Below are 20718 nucleotides of genomic sequence, written 5' to 3'. Positions count from 1 at the left end.
AAGAAAGGCAAGAGTTAAAATTGCTTAAAGGAATCAATTAAATACAGTAATGGCAAAGTTCTTTGTTCAGGCTTGTACCAGTGATGGAATAAACTGCTGGCTAAGTCAATTGTACAGCTGATGGTCCTTAATGGGCCATCAAGCAGGCTAGGCAGTGCTGATGCCAAACTGTCTGGAGATGTCACCCAGAAGCATAGCACAAGTTTGAAATACAGACATACCTACATATCTGTAATTCATAATACAAAGGCGATACAAACAGATAAACAAGATTATCATATCTGGCAAATTATGACATTTTGCAGATATCTTACATGGCATATCTGGCTGATTACTTCATGGATGTTAACCCCAGGAGCAAACATTTGAAATCCAGGTATAGAGCCAATACTTATAACTTTAAATACAAAAATGACACATGCATACAGATAGCATAATCATAACCAGCAAATTTCATAGACATCTTATTAGACAACCTTTGTACAATATTTGCTGCAAATATATGAGTGGTTGCAACAATGATCTATATGGTCATATTTTAATCAGATAACTTCACAGTATGATTTTAGGATACGGCACTGCTCCCCTCAATTTTTCATACCTTCCCAAGACCTCTCTTACTCTTGTCTTTTCTTTCCCCACAGTTCCTTCTCAGACTTCTCCACATCTGTCTTCTGACCTCACTTTGTTTTATCGAATCCCTCAGTCTCTCTCCCACCTTCTACCCAGAACTGTTTCATTAATTCTCATCTACCTGTTTCCCAATCCCTTTTACTATTTTCCTTCTCTCCATTTTCCCTTCCATTTGTCTAGGTTCTTATCTGGCTCCCAGGACCATGTTAAATGAGCACCTCCCAAAATTTATATAGTGTACATAAAGCTATATGTTCCTCTTTCTTGCATTCTCTGCAGTCAAAAAGGACTGGACTTTATTTTCTATGGGGTTTTTTGGTGTCTTTCCTTACACTCACACACAGACACATGCACACACACACGCGTGCGCGTACAGATGGATGTGGTGTTACTGTGGAAAGGATAGAATGTAATAATTTTGTGACACACAGAGGAACTAGCAAGAAGGATTGATCTCTTTCTCCTGGCCTCAGTCAACTGATATGGGCCAGGGTTGAAAAAGGTTAGACCCTGTCATATGGCCGGGGTCACTTACGCCACTGGTTACTAGCACATCATCTCTTTAAAAAAAAATCAAACATTACTAATAAATCATGACATAATCCAACAATAGCATGCACAAACTAATACAGTCAATTAACAAAACACAGATATCTAGGACACAGTCAGGGTAGGCAACCTGAACCCTTTGACAGACAAGAGGATTATTCTACATCTTATTGGACATCTGTCACTAATTCCTATCTGTATACCTCAGTGGCTGTCTAGCTGATCACACACCTGCTTCTTTTTTTCTCAAAACAATTCCTTCTGTAATAGCCTCTGCTGAGGCAGAGGTAGAACCATCATCTAAAGCCTGTGTTTGCTGCTCCTTATGTTTTTCATTGGCAGTGACTTGGTGGGCACATTATTAGGTCAGCAACATTCTGGATGGCCTTGAGAAACAGAGAACCAACGTCCCCTTTGTTTTTGTTTAGACAGCTGCTGTTCCTCTGGTAGGACTGCCCCCAGAAGGGATGGTATATCTGTCACCTGGGCAGGTTGCCAGCAACTTCCTGTTTGGAATCTAACATTTTCTTCCACTTGCGATGGGGATAACTGTCTGGCATTTTTGATCACTATACCTCCTGCTCTGATTTCCTGGCATATTGCTATTTTATAATGATTTCAACAATTTTTGTAACAATTAGCTTTCTTAGAAGCTGGCACTAAAATGGCTGTCCTTCTGCACTTACAGTTGGGAATAGATAATACTAAAAGTCTATTCCAGGGTGTTTTAATATTCCAACAATGCTAAATACAGATACTATTAATCCCTCATGAATCGAGCCCCCTTGAAATGAGTCCTTTACTATTTGTCCTGACTTTGCTGATAACCCATTTGCCTGTGTATGCTAAGGCCCTGACGTGGTTCATTTGAATTGATAAATAGATATATAAAACAACAATAATGTAACATTTAGTAGAGCTGCTTGAAATTTTCTGAATTGTCAGTTTATATTGTTTTTGCAACATTTGTGATAAATTATCTCAATTTTTTATCAACTATAAAATTACTTGAAAAGTGTTGACATTTTAATGCAAAAATTTCATTGACGTTTGAAATTTAGATAGCAAAAAGGGGGTGATCTTCACTTTACCCTCCCTACAAAAATCTCAGTTTTTCAACCAGCTCTAAAATTTACATTGCAGTAGAACCTGGAGGCCAACCCAATCAGAAACCCATTGTGCTAGGTACTGCACAAACATTTAAATGTTCCAATCTAAAAAAAGAAAAAAAAAAGAAAAAAGAAAGTTGTGAAAATAAACCATTAGTAAATGTATGGCCCTTATGTATTAATTCATCTCAAATCCCATGCTGAACACCTATGATTTACCATGTGTGATCACATATTTGCTCTATGAGTTGTGCAATAGTTTGACTTTAAAAAATGGTGAATAGTCCATTTTTCATTTCTGTAACAACGATGATAATCAATTTCATGTGTTTTAGTGGTTAGTTGCATTCTGTTTCCTGCATTTATAGGAGATTTCAACTTTATGTTTGAGGTCACCACTCATTCCTGGCTGAAATACGACATCTCTGACTCCGTTCTCTCACTTTTTAATACCCTGATTAAGAGTAATCACTATGCTATGCATTTCCAACCTCACGTTGCATTTCAATACAATGTAATTTGTACCAAATCCCATGAAATGATACAATTTCTCTATGGTCACAATAAGCTTTTATGTCTGAGGTGCCAAGGTTTTTTTCTGTCGGATATCCATCAAGCAGTATCTTCTCAAACTGTTATAGGATTGGTCAATTCTGACTCAAGTTTGTCGAATTTTGGTTTGGAAATGGTCAGTAATTGTGTTGTATTTATTTATTCCTGCAGTTCTTTGCCTTTATTAAATATAAGAACTCTTGAAAGCATGTCCACTGTAAGAAGCTTTTACGCAGGTCTATATTAAACATTTCTCAAGTACTTTTGCAAGTTCATTATCATTTTCTGAAGTCCAGGCTGTGTTTTATGAAATGGTTTCTGTAGTATATCTGACTTCCAAAGGTTTCAGTTCTTTTGCTGCTACCACTGATTTCTTCTGCCCATAAATATGTTCAGTGAAACCACTCACCACCGAAAACAACTGCCAGCATTTCTTTTTAAACCAACACATATTTCTCTTGGGTTGCAGTCAGTGCTTAGGAAGCATGTCTCTGGATGTAACCTTTCAGTCTCCAAACCACATGTATTTACGTCACAGTTTTCATGTCAATCTCAAAATATTATAGTACTGGCACTTCTGAAACAATTGGTTCTGGAAGAATTTTTTTTTTTTTTTTTTTTTTTTTTTTGATCACATAGTAAAAAATACAGTTGCAGGCCAACTGAATCTATTTGCTAAATTTGGTGAATAGTTTCAGCTGAATTTAAAAAAAAGATTATTTTTGTTGTTGAAAAAGTCAAAACGGTTCATTTCACCATTTTCAAAATGAACTGTTGTGACATTCTTTGAATTGTCACTTTGTTTAACATTTCATTTCAAAACAATATTCATAGCATTACATATTACATTTGACCCCTTTATTTTTCCATTTTTTCTATTAGGTGAGTAAAAATAAAACAACAAAAACCAATCCAACCCCCCACCCCAAAAAAATGGTTGAAAATAATATATTTTATATATTTATTTATTTTCTTGTTCGGCCACCAAACAAAAAGAAAAATCAATTATTCACTCAGTTCTTGTGACAACTTTAAAATTCCTTTTGCCAGCTATCCCAGTGCCATTCCATACTGTTCTCAAACAGCATTCTGAGTGTAACAACTCATGGTAACAAATTAGGGATGAATTTGTTATATATGTGAACATGCCTATAAACATCTGTATGGTCTCCTTGTTTTGTGCTCTTCACATTTGCCATACAAATGTATTTGTTGGGTTTGGTCAAACTCTTTGTCACTGAGTAGATGCCCTGGCATTTGTTCCTGTTTAACTGATGGTTGTTTATTTTGGTGTGCTGCAGAACATTTTGCGGTCTGTCATTGTGCTGATTATTTTCTCCTCATCTCAGCAGAACAATTGCTTCCAAGCCATCCAGATCATCCAAAGGGCTGGGACATGTTTTGGTGTAAAGTAAAAGGTGAGGCACTCCTGCAGGAAAGTCATTTAAACACATGACTACCAAAAGCAATGTGAAGAATTTTGCACTCTTTATTGAGCTGGACTTGCCCAAGCTTTGCCTTACATCCACAACTTAAGATACCTTTGCATTTTGAAGTCTGGATATGAGTTCTTCAGTTGTTCTCATGAGACAGCATTCTGGTAGCTTTATTACACTCTTCTTGATCCATAAAAATCCATATCATGTTTCATTTTATATGGTAATAAATTATCAATCCTGTTAATCCAGAAAGCAGTGCCTGTTTTCACTCAGTACCATGTGATGTTACCATTCAGTCAAGTTCTGCTTTTCCTTTGTCTTACAGTGCTAAGGGGACACTGTGTGGTATGCCTATTACACCTCTCAACCACTGGAAGATTAAATGGATAACAGAGACCTAAACAATGTTGAGCAAAGGACTAAAAAGCATAGCAGAGATTCACTGTCATGTTAACATACACCTCTACCCTGATATAACGCGATCCGATATAACACGAATTCGGATATAATGCGGTAAAGCAGTGCTCATGGGGGGGGGGGTGAGGCTGCACACTCCGGCGGATCAAAGCAAGTTTGATATAATACGGTTTCACCTATAACGTGGTAAGATTTTTTGGCTCCCAAGGACAGCGTTGTATCGGGGTAGAGGTATATATAAGAAGATTTGTCCCTATTTCATCACAATTTATTGCTCTATTCAACCTGTCTGAAGTCTATAAAATTCCCTTCTCTCTTCACCAAGGACTGCCCTCTTCAGCCTTTTCCTACCAGATCACACATCCCCAACACACATGGACAAGGGGCATAATGCCACCCCAACATCCCTTTACATCTCCCAATCAGCCATCCCTACCTCTGGCTGCTCCTCTCTGCTGCTGGAAATAGGAAGCTGCTGCTTCAGAGCAGTTAAGTGTAGGCAGTTGTGCTCACACTCATAGACATGCTATAGAGGCTGGACAAGGTTAAGTATGTGAAGGTGTACCACTGACTTAGCTGAACTCCATGGGGATGAGCCAGGTGGTTTGAAGAGATTTCCAGACACTGTAGGAACCGTGAAAGCAGCTGAAAAAGACAATCTGAAATCCATATGATGGTGTAGTTTTGGCACTGTGCTAAGATCTATATTAGTGTGATTATAACACTAACAAATCCAGTCACATGAAATATCTCATAGAATTCTTTAACAATAGCTTTTGCATCTTGTTTTGTGGACAAATTATACATGGGCCTTCCTGTTCCACTACAGTATATCAAGTAGTATTTATCCTTCTACAGATGTGCCAGCGTTTTTACCAAATGGACACATTTAGTGCCCACTATATGAAATAAGTTTAATTTACATGTTTAATACTAGACTACAATCACCAATTATTTTGTACACTCTTTCTGTGATTATGGTGTACTCAGCTCCAGTATCTACACTGAAATTCACAGTTCAAATATTTCAAGTGTCACAACTCCATCTGTTGTAGAATCTTGCTTTGTAAAATTATTAAGAGTCTCAATAAAGTTCTCTGTTTCTGTAACATCATCAGAAATGTATTCTCTAGCTACATATTCTTTAGTTAATTTTTGTTTTTGCATTTCTTTGCAATCTGTGCTAAGCACCACAGTTTTGCACCTTATTCTGCTGTACACCTTTGGATTATGCTCTATTTCCCAATGTATTGTAAATAAATTTGGTTTCTGTCATTATTTTAGCCTTGTTATTCTTTATTAATTAGATACATTTCACTGTTTGCTAACACTTCCATTTAAGAGGAATAACTTGCACTAGCCTTGCTAATATTTATTGTTTTTTGGGGGGGGGGGGTGTTGCAAAGTCTAGTTCATTTTTTGAAACAACCTTATTTTGATCTGTTTATCAGTTATACCCCAAATAATTCAGTCTCTAATTAGTCTATCTGTTACGTATTCAAAGTCACATGACTTAGCATTATTATATAGGTCAATAACATAATAGTGATTTTTTCAAGTTATTTTCTGAGTTGCAGTGAATAACACAGAATTAGAAATCATATTTTAAATAAATAGGAAGGCAAATTGGATTGCAAGGGGAGGGAAAAAATCAAGTACATGTTTAACAGGAACCCTAATACAACATTGGTACTTGCAGCCATTTATTAACAGAAAATACCATGAAATGAAAAGGAGTTTTGGCCCTACCCCTGTAGTAATCTCAAAATTTAAGACAATTTTTTCCTACTTTCAGTTTATAGCTGAAGTAGTTTGTGAATCAATGTCCTTGATTAGAAAAACAAAAACAGGCATGCATTTCCCTTAATTGGCAGTAGTCTTTAAATAGTTGTATGTAATATGCTTGTTACCTTCTCACCAAGCTTTATTGTTACCCTCTCTCTCAGCTGAGGATAATTCAAACAGTCCAAATCAGTTACCATTCAAAAGAAAAATGAAAGATTAAGGATTCCTCAGGGACAGTTTACTTGTCAAAACAACTAAGTACTAAGTCTATTTAAGAACAAGTTATGGGTAAACTAACAAATGGTTTGTATTCAATGTACATCCTGACTTCCTCTTAATCTGTAATTATCAGAGTAGGGAAGTTTTTCAAAATGTTTATTTTACATATTGTTTAATGGTTTTACTTTTTTTCAATTCATCTTTTTGGATTCTTTATTCCTTTGTCAAGTTTATAATACCTGTTTTGTTTTTGTTTTCTTCCTGACTTGCCTTGTAACAGAATGTCATGGGAGATTGCATTTACTTTCTCCACTGCTTCAGCATCACTAAATTTAATGTCCTGTGGCATTTGGTTGAAGTCAGGCAGTACAGGAAATAACATTTACATTAATCTCTGAAGTCAGTGAGAACAAAGTGCTTGACTCACTACAATGCCAGTGATGTAGGCACAGTATAACAGTTTTGCCAAGGAATTTTGGCAATGGGTATGCATCAGTTCATCTGATTCATAAAAGACATTCTAGCCTAATTCAGACAGGAAGTGAGTCCATTAGCTGAATTTGGCCAGCATGCAGATAAGCTTCAGGGAAGCAAACCTGGGCATGGAAATAACTTTTGCTGCTATAACGACTGATTGCTATTTGTTGTATTACTAATCTGTAAAGTGCTATTTTACTGCACAATGAAAATAAATTGGTAATACAGAAATTAGCTGAAACTGGTGTGCTTTAGCTGACAATTAATGTGTAGTGAGGCCTTGGAGCTGTCCCTAGCTTCTTCTTACATGCATATTTCTGGCCTTTTTATTTACATACAGTACAGGGGGAAAGCTTTTAGAGAAAGGCCATAGACTGCTTTGTGTATTGTATGTTCAAATATATTGAAGTATAAATACCTCAAAGAGGAGAGAAGAGAAATAATTGAAAACCTCTACTGATATTATATAATGGAAATTGTAAAACCATACTTGTACATGTTTGCTTCTTTCTGAAGGGACATGTGCTTGATAAAGCCCCTTTTAAACCACTGTTTTAGTAATGGAGAAGCTTTAAGTTTCAGGTACATGTTTCAGGAAACGTGTCCTTTGCCCTACTGTCCTAATTTCAGCTTTTGAGCAGCTAGTTATATCCTGATTGTTCATAGGTGATAAGCCAAGGAGATTTAGGGTTTGCTCCTTCTTATCCTGACCTTGAAACTTCTACACAGGTGAGGTAAGCCTATTCCGTCATGTAGTCCCACTGATATGATGTAAGATTTGCAATAGCAGACCTAAATGCGTTAGGAAAAGCAGCAAGCTTCATGGCCTAGATACAATATAATTACTGTAAAAAGCAACAGAGGGTCCTGTGGCACCTTTAAGACTAACAGAAGTATTGGGAGCATAAGCTTTCGTGGGTAAGAACCTCACTTCTTCAGATGCAAGTAATGGAAATTTCCAGAGGCAGGTATAAATCAGTATGGCGATAACGAGGTTATAATATAATATAATTACTGGATAATAATATCACCTTGAAGCCCACTGATTGAAAACTAGATTGAAAGGGTTAAAGTAATTTAATGCTAGTTACTGGAGTTTTGGTTCCACACTGATTTCCACCCTGGCTATTCAAGGTTTTGAAAGTTTTAGCATGCACTTGGTGGAAGGTAAAGAAGTTAATTAAACCACAACTTCTTTGGTGCAAGGAGTTAATAATAACAGCTGGTGCTGCAAAGACTGGTGTCCATTTTTATTACAGTAGAACCTCAGAGTTACGAACACCACAGTTACGAACTGACCAGTTAACCACACACCTCATTTGGAATCAGAAGTACGCAATCAGGCAGCAGCAGAGACACCCCGCCCTTCCTCCCCAAAAGCAAATACAGTACTGTGTTAAACGTAAACTATTAAAAAAATAAAAGGAAAGCAGCATTTTTCCTCTGCATAGTAAAATTGCTAAGCTATATTAAGTCAATATTCAGTTGTAAACTTTTGAAAGAACAACCATAATGTTTTGTTCAGAGTTACAAACATTTCAGTTACAAGCAACGTCCATTCCCAAGGTGTTCATAACTATGAGGTTCTATTGTAATATCTCTTACCAAACAGTCAATCTTTGTCACTTATTTGTTAAAGAGATGTTAGAATTTACAAAGATATCAGATAAAGATTGTTATATAGTCATCCCAACCAACAAGTAACTATCTTTAGACCATATTCATGTGCTTCAATAGTTGCACTTAGATCAAGATCAAGGGGGTCGATTTACAAAAGGAGCTGATTTTGGCCCTTTGTAGGATATAGTCGTTAAAGAGACATGATAAGTAAAATTCTCAAAAAAGGACAGAATGCAAAATAGACTTCACTTGACTAGTTTTATCTATACACAGGCATTTCTGAACAATCTTTCAGTTGGTTCATAGTTATGTTTGCACATTTCATATCAGAAATGTCCTTTGTTCCCCTTTTCTTAAGCTACTTCCTTAGGATAGAACAATGGAAGGGGAAACAGTATATAAAATAAATGGATTTGTTTGATAATGCAAACCTGCAGAAAAAGTATTTTAGGTGCATCCTAAATAAACATTTTTTAATAAACACAATGGAAATATACTGTAATAAATTCTGTGCACATCTTTCATGGAAAATCAAAATTAAACACTACTTAAAAAATAGATAATTAATACTCTGTATCTGGGTCTAATCTACCCTCCAATTACATCTTAAAAACAAACAAATAAAAACTAAATTCAAAATCATATAATGATTTTCAGTTCTGACATGTTTTTACAACCAGTTTAGCTGCCTGCTATGAATAACATTTTAATCTGTTTGGGGGGGGGGCAAAGAGGAGGGGGGACGGTAAATACCACCACCTTCCTAAACAGCTGTATCGATTTGCTTTTAGGGCACTGGTTACCATAACGGTGGTAGATTGCCTGCATTTGGTATAGAATGGGATTAATCCAGTATGGCTCCTCACTTAAAGTACTTTGCTGCACTGGTTTGCCCTAGCTACACTCTGGGTCAGATTTTTAAAATTACTTAGGCAGCTGAATATGTAGATTGGCAGCAAGGCCTGCATCCTCAATGATATTTAGGCATCTAACTCCTATTGAAATCAGTGGGAGTTAGGTGCCTAAAGACCTTTGAGGATCTGGTCCCTGGTGTTTTTCAAAAAGCTTTGAGGCGCCTAAGTCCCAGTGAAATAATTGAAATTCATTTCAATGAGAGTTAGCTATTTTTGAAAATCTTACTATCTGCTTATATAGGCACCTAAACAACTTTGAAGATCTGGCCCTAAGGGCTAGATTCACAAAAGAATTTGGGCCTCTAATTGCCAGTTTGGCCACCTAAATCCCAGAATCAGGCACTACGGGGATTTAAAAAAACTCTGATCAGCTGCTGCTGAATGCTGCAGGAACCTAAACTTGCTCAGCAACTCAATTTTTGCAGTAAAAGTTTCCTAGGAGCCTGTATTTCTGCCTCTGCACATACACACTTCAGCCCCACCTTTGCATCCAGATGCCTACACCCCAGTGCGGTACATGAACCAGAGAAGATAGGCATTCCTCCACCTAACTCATTTGCAGTGCCCGATCAGTGAGCATGTTCAGACTGACCTCACCTACCAGATTGGGCCACCATAGGCCAGCTCACACAAAATGGTCAGAAGCAGAAAGGATCTCCTTCATAACATTTAGCCTAGTGGTTAGGATATTCATTTGGGATGTGGAAGACACCCAGTTCAAAACCCCCTCCACCTAAGAGGAAGAAGAGATTTGGACTGGGATCTGCCACCCTCAAGTATGTGCTCTAACTACTGAGCTAGGGGATGTTCTGATGTGGCATGCTCTTCATCACTCCTGTTGAAGCTGGATACATAATTTAAGGTTGTAATTGGAGCAGGGAGTCTGGATCCTAGGTTTTCCACCTCTTATGTGAGTGCTCTAATCACCATGCTACAGAGTCATTCTCATGCTCTGTCTGTCTGTCTGTCTCTCTCTCTCTCTCTCTGGTCCAATGAGTCTTTCATTATTTAATCTGAGTGCAACAGTTGCAACAGAAGAGCCTGAAGGAGCCTCATCCCAGAATATCCCATACCTCTAGAGTTAGGAGTATTCTTCTGAAAAGTGGTAGCTGTCAGTTCAAATCCCTTCTCTCTCTTGGTGGGTGGGGTGGGAGAGAATCTTGAACTGGAGATCTCCCACATCCCAGTTGAGTATCTCACCACCGGACTAGAAGTTATGAGGGAGATCCTCCTCCCTCTTCCCTTGCTTCTTGCTAAAATAGTGCAGGTGCCTAACCCAAAGAGAGGGTTTGCAGCTGAGAATCCCAGTCAAAGGAAGGTGCCTCCCTCCAGCCTGGATGTAGATGCCTATCTCCAAGAGAGGGGTGGGGCTAAGGACACAACCCTTAGCTTGGCATCTTCCATTGACTAGCTTAGGTGAGTAGCCGTCTAAAGTGCTGGCTTTTGTGGATCTCTTTCTGAGGAGCCTATCTCTCCCCATGCATTTTATAGGGAGCCTAGGTGCCAAACAAAGGATTCATGAATCCTAAAAGTCAGGCATGGTGACACTCAGCATTACCACACTTAACTTTCTTTGTGAATCTAGCACTAAATAGCTATGTCACTTTTGAAAATGTGACTTTTAAGAGCTTTTGGAAATTGCACCCTTTGTCATACAAAATTGTACAGAACTCAGGCTAGCTTGGAAGTGGAAAGTTAGTTCTTCTGGGATCTGAACCTGAGTTTCCTGAGAATCTAGGTACAGATATATATAAAAAAATATGTATACTACTGAATCATTGCCTTATCACCTATAAACTGTGTAATTACTTCCTCTTCGTTCACAGATTCCAAGGCCAAAAGGGATCTTTGTGATCAACTAATCTGGCCTCTTGTGTAACACAGAGTATAGACTTCCCCCAAATAATTCCTAGAGTATATCTGTTACAAAAACATCCCATCTTGATTTAAAAATTGTCAGTGATGGAGAATCCACCACAACCCCTGGTAAATTGTTCCAATGGTTAATTACCCTAACTGTCAAAAAGTTACCCCTCATTTCCAGACTGAATTCTCTATCTTCAACTTCCAGCCTTTAGCAGTGTTTCCAAGTCAATGATAAAAATATTAAGTAGCATAGGGCCAAGAATCAAATTCTACAGGACCCCACTGGAAACATACCTGACTGATAAGGATACAATTACATTTTGAGATTAATCTCTTAGTCAGTTGTAAATACATTTGTGTGCCATGTTAATTTTATATTGTTCTAGTTTTTTTAAATCAAAATATCATTTGGTACCAAATCAAATGCCTTACATAAGTCTAAGTATATTACATCAACCCTACTACATTTATCAACCAAACTTGATACCTTTTTTTAATGAGATTGCAAATTAATTTAATAGGATCTATTTTCCTTCAACCCATATTGATTAGCATTAATTGCATCACTCTAATTCTTTATGAATCAAGTCCTATGTCAGCTGCTCTATTATCTTGCCCAGGATCAATGTCAGGCAGATAGGTCTATAATTATCTGGGTCATCCTATTTAACAGTTTTAAAACTGGCACAGAATTAGCTTTCATCCATTTTTCTGAAACTTCCCCAGTATTCCAAGACATTGAAAAATCAATGTTAATGGTCCAGCAAGGTCCTCAACCAGCTCTTTTAAAACTCTTGGATACAAGTTATCTGGACTTTCTGATTTAAAAATGCCTAACTTTAGTAGCTTCTGTTTAACATCTTCCACAGATACTATGGAGTGGAAAGTGTTACCACCACCATATGATGAAACTATATCATCTGTTCCCACCACCACCACCCATCCAAAACAGAGTATATATTGAACACTTCTGCCTTTTCTGCATTATTATTGATAATTCTACCATTTCCATCTAGTAATGAACCAATACAATTGTAAGAATTCTTTTTGTGCCTTTTTAATATATTTTAAAAACTCTTTATGACTGTCCTTAACTCTGCTTGCTACAGATTTCTCCTTATGTCCTTTTGTTACCCTTATCAATTTTCTACAATTCCTAACTTCTGATTTATATTCATTACTACCAATTTCCCCTTTTTTCATTTTTTTATTATTATTATTATTACTATTATTATTATTATTTATAGCTGCCTTCACTTCCTCTCCAAACCAGGATGGAAACAGTTATTGTTGAAACAGTGTTTATCACATTTTGGTTAAATGGTCAAGTCTTTACAATGGTTTCCCCTTACCTTCTGCATTAAAATCAAATTCTTTGTTCTAGCCTTCAAGTGTCTATCCAACCTAGCACCTCCCTACATCTCTTCTCTCTTTGGTTTTCATTTGTCTCCCCACCCCACTTCTCTATCTCATGCTATACAATTAATTACCACCTGCTTGCTTTTTCTCACATGCCAATTCTTTCCATATGTTGTCCCCTGTGAATGGAACCCCTATCTTGAAATAGTCCAACACAGCTAAGTCCATAAAACATACTTCTTTCTCCCTGCAGAGAAATGTTAATAAATTAGATTAAACAAATTAACAACCCTTCTCTCCTCTCCCGCACTGTAATTAGCAAGATGCATGGAAAAGGTCACCATTCGGTCCAAACACTTTTCTTTGCATCTTTCAACCTTTCTTGTTTTTTGTGTCTATTTAGAAGATCTTTGGTACAGCAACTCTCCATACTATTGGGCTATACAAATAAATAATAATACTTTCAGCAAAGTTGATTATTTCCTTACATTGATCATGTTCATTTGTAGTTGTGTGCAATACTATTCAGTAAATGGTATTTCATCCACAGATATTTTCCAGTGCATTTAATTGCATGCTCCAGGGCACATACAATAAGAAATCCTTTATTCAACCATTATGGATACGTACAGTGAAAGTTGTACCCCTAACTCTTCAATTTAAACATGACTTGTGCTTTAAAAAAATAGATTGTAGATTAAATGTTGTTCTGTGAAGAAGTCACAATGCAATAATCTTCCACTTCTTTTCAACACAGCCTTTCTGAGTTAGATATTTTGATCAGAGATTGAGTAAATACAGTGAGCAATCCACTCTCTGTGCAGCATTTCACAATAAAACAAGCACACTTTTGTTGAACTTATGCAACTTCTGTGTTTTTAACATTCCAACAGCACTTATATGTTCGGCCCCAAATGTACTCCAAATTGATTCCGTACCAAATTGACTGCATTTATGGAGTTTTTTTGGGGGTGGGATGCCTATCAAGTTAATTTACTTGGTTTTTTTAAACGTAGACACACTAGGATATTCACATGATGTACACATCTTGTTCTGAGGAATATTTCAAGAGTCAGGAGTCATATAATCATATGCCAACATACTTCAACACAACACAAAGAACACAATGAAAAATCTGAAATAATAAATACTGAATACATACAAAATGCTGAACTGGCTCCTGAAAAATGTACAGCAAAATGTAAAAGATTTAAGGCAAAAGTGATAGTGATTCCAATATTACACCTGCAATTGGTTATGACCTCAAAATTCTGAGCCACTTTAAAAATAAAAATTATTATTTTATATTCACAAAAGTCCTGCTCCCATGGATGTAACTAATCTATTTGTTGTGCCTTATAAGGTTCATTCATTTTAAAAAAAGGATATCAAACTATATTTACTGTGCAAATGTGTTAACCATGTCCAAACTTTCCAAATTTGAATGGCTAAAGTCTTGCACATAAATCCATATTTAAGTACTAACATAAATGTGAACAGATTTTAGTGTGCTCTTAATTCTCACATCTCCTTCTGAAGTCAACAGGAGCTGACGGAGCCTAAACCTCGATTTAAGCACCTGAAAATATTTGCTCCAGTGCCTATAGAAGCAATTTTCAATGCAGGAATTTTCACTATAAATGATTATTATTATGCAAAGCTGGGGTGTCACATCACAAGACTCATCTGGACTAACTATACTGCCATAGACTCCGAATCACACACACGCATAGAAATGTAATATTATGTAACCCACCCTTTGCCAGACACTGGGAAAATTGTATTATATTTCCTGGCATTGGGTGGTCCACTCAGCTTCCCCCAAACGGATTTCCTGGGGGTCAGGAGATGCTGCAGCTTCCAGTTTGGGAAGATATTGAAATGTCATAGAATATCTCCTCCTGCCCTCGCCATGATTATTCTATAAACCAATATGTTCAAACCTTTCACAATGCAAAGAAGAGAGCTAACACTGGTTTGCTTTCTGTCCTTGTTTAATTGCATGCAAATGAGTGAAAGCTTTGGAAGCTGGGTTCCGGGGGCCCAATTCTGCATCCACTGAATACAGTGGCAGCACTGCCACATATGACCCAGATCATCAGCTGGTGTAAACAGATGTTGAACCACTGAAGCCAATGTAGGCAATCCAATGTAGTCACATCAGCTGAGCATCTGGCCCTCTGTGTTGAGTTGATATTCTTACAGCACTGCACTTCAGTTATACCTTTTTTTTTTTTTTTTTTTCTTTTTAAGGAAAATTGTAACCTTCATCTGTAACTTTTTATATAAGAGTTTTATATGATTATGTAACCTAAAATTGTTTCTGCTTGAGCGTTTTATTTCTGTTTATAAAACACTGCATAATTTAACTGAATTACGGTGAAATTTGTTCATCAGCAAAAGATCTATAATCCACCTAAACCCTCAAAATAGGGCTTAAGAGCCACTTAAGTGATACGTAGACATTCTACATGTGGTAAATTTCACCTCAATGCTTCAATTAGGCAAAAATTTTAAAAAGAACAATTTTTGTACAATCTGAGGGTGTAAAAATTGACAGAATCCCAGCAAGGATTATTTAAGATTACTTAAGGGACTATTTAACAACCACTTAGAATCTGCAGTTGAGTATGCCTTTGTATTAAACAGTCATAAATAGGCTTGGCAAAATTCGATTTTTGTTTATAATTTCAACAAATAATATTGACATTTATTTTTAAGTCTCTTTTTCTATTTTTATCAATTTAAATGTTCACAGTTGCAGGAAATTTGGGGGATCAGATTATATTTAATGTCAGCAGACACTGAGATTCAAAAAGTTAAAGTTTTATAACCATTAAAACACAAATTGTCAACGCCATGTCAAAATATACAAAGTAAATATCCTTAAACCAAACTCTAATACCTTCTCAAGCAATCTTTGCCTTCAATAAATCTTTATTATTATTGATGGAAATATTTTTTCATCACTTTGCATATGTATGGTGAAATCAGTGTTTACCAACACATCGATAGTTATCTAATCCTTCCGAGCCTAGTCTGAAACCACCAGGGGGAAAGGATAGCTCAGTGGTTTGAGCATTGGCCTGCTAAACCCAGGGTTGTGAGTTCAATCGTTGAGGGGCCACTTAGGGATCTGGGGCAAAATCAGTACTTGGTCCTGCTAGTGAAGGCAGTGGGCTGGACTTGATGACCTTTCAAGGTCCCTTCCAGTTCTAGGAGATGGGATGGGATAATATGAAGGTGAGGGAGAAGTCTAGTCAGAACCTGGATGAGAGCTGAAAAAAGGGACTCCAGAAAATCTTGAGCTGACAACTGTATTAAGGAGGGTTGTGTTGTGCTTTGATTTGGCCTAGAGAATTAAAATCTGATCCTTTTAATGAAACTCCTAGACTGGTGCTGATACGATACTTATGTTAGGAAGAAGACCTGGTCTTTACTTCTTTTGAAAGTGATGTATTTATTATTCCTGCAGAAGGCATGATGTATTCCAAGGTAAAAGGATTATGGAGTTGTTAGATCCTGAATAAGAAATTGAATGTGCATGGCCACATCCCAGAACCTGCCTGGAGTCTCACTGATTTCAGTAGGGCTCCATTTAGGTGCACAATCAGTTGCCAGACCGGGGCCTTTGTCTAGGGCAGGGATTGGCAACCTTTGGCATGTTGCCCGCCAGTATTAGCCCCCTGGTGGGCCGGGCCGATTTGTTTACCTGCCACGTCCGCATGTTTGGCCGATCGCAGCTCCCACTGGCCGCAGTTCGCCGCTCCGGGCCAATGGGGGCGGCAGGAAGTGGTGGCCAGCACATCCCTCAGCCCGCGCCGCTTCCTGCTGCCCCCATTGGCCTGGAGCGATGAACCATGGCCAGTGGGGAGCTGCAATCGGCCGAACATGCGGACGTGGCAGGTAAACAAACTGGCCCGGCCCCCCAGGGGGCTAACGCTGGCAGGCCGCATGCCAAAGGTTGCCGATCCCTTGTCTAGAGCTCTATCACTGCAATTGATGTATAGTTGTGAACTAACTGTAGATAAGAATAATGTTTAAGTTCTGTTAAGTGCTGCATGTTTATGTGATTTTCTTGTTTCCAACAATGAACATATTGTGCTCTTTCAAAAATTAAATCCTATACACAGTAGAATTACATATCATAAGAATATTTACTTTTTTATTTATATTCAAAGGTGGGGAATCTCCTACAAAATAGGGGACAGGAATTTAAACACGAGAAGTCTGGATGGGAATGATGAATGTGGGAAAAGGAGGAAAAATAATCATGAGGTGCCAGTCCTCTTTTATAGTTTTCTTTCTATAATACAGAGATGTATAATAAAGTAGAAGTCAGAGTGTTTCTATATCCAAGCCCTGGCATCTAATTTGCACTTGTACTGACCCAGGGATTCACACTGTTCTCCCAGCTCATGATTAAAACCTGATCCCTATGACGCACTGCAAATATAAAAAAAAATACAATTATTTGTTACGCACCTAACTTTTCTTAGATCATTCACTTTTGCTCAAGCGTCTGTGCCATAACCACCATTGATGGAAATGCTATTATGACCAATAACAATGGATATGCCTCACCTCACATCCATTTCAGTCTGAGTCTTGCCAGAAAAGACTCATCAGAATCACCCCATGTCCTTCCCTGCTTGCTACACATAAAAGGTAACCCCCCCCCAGCACTGTCTAGAGCATTTCCTTCTTCTACCCCTTTCACTTGTTTGAGGTTGAGTTAAATGAACATATACAAAACTGGACTGCTGGTACGAGAGGAAAAGGGGGCCAAAGAAAGGACCGAGTCATGGTTTTACTTCTGAATTTTGAAGGGCTTTTGGGGTATATTGCAGTCAGACACAACACATTAAAGGGTGAGATTTTCAAAGGTGCAAATGGCTATGAGACACCCAACTGCCCACTGACTTTCAATGGAAGTGAGCTACCTGCCATTGACGAGCTCCCTCTAGCTTTACGGTTTCAGTGTAATTTGTTCTTTCTGCTTGCCCCCAACCTCCCGCCTAATTTTGTTTTTATGCATATTTATTAAACAAGACCTACTATGGTGAAGATATTACAAAATCAAAGACTGGTCTTACACAAGTCTTCTTCAAAGCACTTTCAAGCAGTGCTTGAAAGATATTTTGAGATGTACCTTAGTATGCATATATATGCTCAATGCTTCCTTGACAGGGACGGCTCCAGCTTTATGGCCGTCCCAAGCGTGGCGAAGAGAAAAAAAAAAAAGCCGCGATTGGCGGCAATTCAAAACTGCTCTACTGTGCCGCTTCATTCTTCAGCGGCAATTCGGCGGCCGGTCCTTCCCTCAGAGAGGGACTGAGGGACCCGCCGCTGGAGAACCAGACATGCCGCCCCTTTCCATTGGCCGCCCCAAGCACCTGTTTCCTGTGCTGGTGCCTGGAGCCGGCCCTGCTCCTTGAGACACTATTCTGGGTAGTTTCAACAGAAGACCGCATAAAACTGTTATGAGGTGCTGGGCCCAATTCTGTCCACAAATGAATTCACTGGGAGTTTTGTCTTTGACTCCAGTATTGGATCCATTATATCTATCATTTGGATTTATTTCATAGAAATTGTGTGTGTTATTTGACGGTAGTAGGAACAGAATTTTAGTTTTAGTAACCAATATGAGATAAACTATGATCAGGATCAGCATGAATTCTAAATTATTATATGGGCTCATTTTCAAACAGTGCTTTTTATTCAATTACATTAAATTACAAGAAATTGAAAAGAATGTGGTTCAGTGATGCAAAGTCACAGGAATTTTCAGAGCTGTTATTTTCTTCATCTGATTTTTGCACTTCACCTAACGGTACCCTTGTATTTCATAACCAAAGTGTCATACTATGAGTTATTAGTTATTCACAACTTTATCATCATGTCTGAGATATTATTATTCCTTCTCCTTGAGTTTAAGACACAGTGATAATATGAAATTGAAATTTCATTGCACTGCAGCCAAGGAAATGATTACTACAAAAGGCACATCTGCCTACAGTTCACAAAGCACACAATGTGAGAAGGAGGACCTATGAACCACAGTAACTATACTCTGGTCATTTATGAATATTTTTTTCTACTAACAGGAGTGTCAGAGTCATTTAAAAGAAAAGGGATGGCTGGCCTAATCTAACATTTCATTACTGATTTATTTAAGTCTCCGTTATATATAGTATCCCTGTGGTAGCAATATAAAATATAGGGGAAACACCAGTACTAGGTCTTTGTGGGATATCAAAGAATACCTATCTCTTATAGTGTACTTTTCATCAGTAGATCTCAAAGTGCTTTACAAAGGTTACCCTACTTTACGGATAGGGAAACAGACAAAGGAATGGGAGTTGACTTTCCCAAAATCACATAGCAGGCCAGTGGCAAAGCAAGGAATAGACCCCCAGGTCTCCTGAGTCCCAGTCCAGTTTGTTATTCACTAGCCATTGGCACTTGATCACTTTATAAGATAAACATGTATAAAATATGCATGCTAATAGTAAAAGAAAACACCAGACAGTGTTGCATTCTGGTTACCAAAGTACTATTATAAGGAAAATGAATGTACCGCATCTGAAGTCGGGGGCGCGGGGAATGTTGTCTGGGCTTGCTGGAGGAAGGTAGCAGAACTGTAAGGTGGGGGTGGAGGGTGAGAAGGAGATCAGAAACTGCTGCAAAAAGGTGGGTGATGGTCAGCTGTGCAGTGCTGACTCACCCTCTGGGAATGTAAGGAGCGAAAGGCTTTAAAAGGCACACGTCCCTAGTGTTGGAAGCCCTTTCTCCATGCAGCAGGCAAAGCAGCACCCACCTTCCCTCCTCTCGAGGTGCAAATATCACGTGGGTCAGGACCTGTTATGGGCATTGTGCTAGTTGCTCCTTTTTAGGGGGGCTGGGAAGGAAATTTTCTCTCACTACCACCTTTGCTGGAGTGGGGGTTTTCACCTTCCCAACAGCAGGTGTCAGGGAGGACCTATTATGGTGAGGAGGAGGTGGGGTTAGGCTATCTGTCACAAATCATTTGGTAAGTGGAGTGGATGTCCAGTGCAATGACTCCATAGGGAAATCATCCAGTGAACAGATAAATGACCTGGTAAAGGACTTAAAAAGGAGGTGCTGGTTAAAGGAACGGGGGGAGAAGGGGAAGGTGGGGGCATGAGGCTCCTGTGATTTGTACGGAAAGGAGCCAACCCCCCTTTCTGATAGTCCACCTTAATCCTCCTATAAGGGAGGAGTTGATCATTAAGGTACCAACCATGGGTTGGCTGGGGAACCTGTCTCCTGTCCTTCTTTTGGGATAGCCAGACAATCAAGGCTTGCTCTTGAAGCAAGAAAATCACAAATTGATTCAGAGCTCTGCTTTGACAAAAGAATAGGCCAGAACTTTCAAACATAACTCCTAAATACGTATATGTCACCAGCTGGAGTGCTCTGCACTTTTGGAAGCTAAGCCACTTTTATTTATTTGCCTCAATATGGATTTTAGAGTCTAACTTTTTGCAACCAGATTTAAAAATCTTGGCTAAAGACTATAAAAAGAGTGTGACCTTGAAAACCCAAACTTCAAGTGCTTAATGTTAAAATATATACCATTAAGCATGGCTATTCTAGTTAGTTTTGTCTGATTTAAACAATAATCCATGCTTATCACACAAAAACAGCAAAAAGTGTTTAGAACCGATTGCATTCTTTGTCTAATTGTACAGCTGTATTGCAAAAGCAGTATGCTTCTTAGCTGAAAGTCTAAAGTGTAAAGGCCAAAATACCAGA

General features: G+C 38.2%; 1 protein-coding gene across 4 annotated transcripts in view; it reads right to left on the bottom strand.

The window, feature by feature from the left end:
- Positions 1 to 20718, bottom strand: part of NLGN4X (neuroligin 4 X-linked) — a 265757-nt gene that overhangs the window by 212167 nt on the left and 32872 nt on the right. The gene's annotated exons all lie outside the window — the stretch shown is intronic.

The sequence above is a fragment of the Trachemys scripta genome, chromosome 1 (genome assembly GCF_013100865.1).
Source record: "Trachemys scripta elegans isolate TJP31775 chromosome 1, CAS_Tse_1.0, whole genome shotgun sequence".
NCBI classification, from domain to species: domain Eukaryota; kingdom Metazoa; phylum Chordata; order Testudines; family Emydidae; genus Trachemys; species Trachemys scripta.
This window is presented reverse-complemented; position numbering and strand designations above follow the sequence as displayed.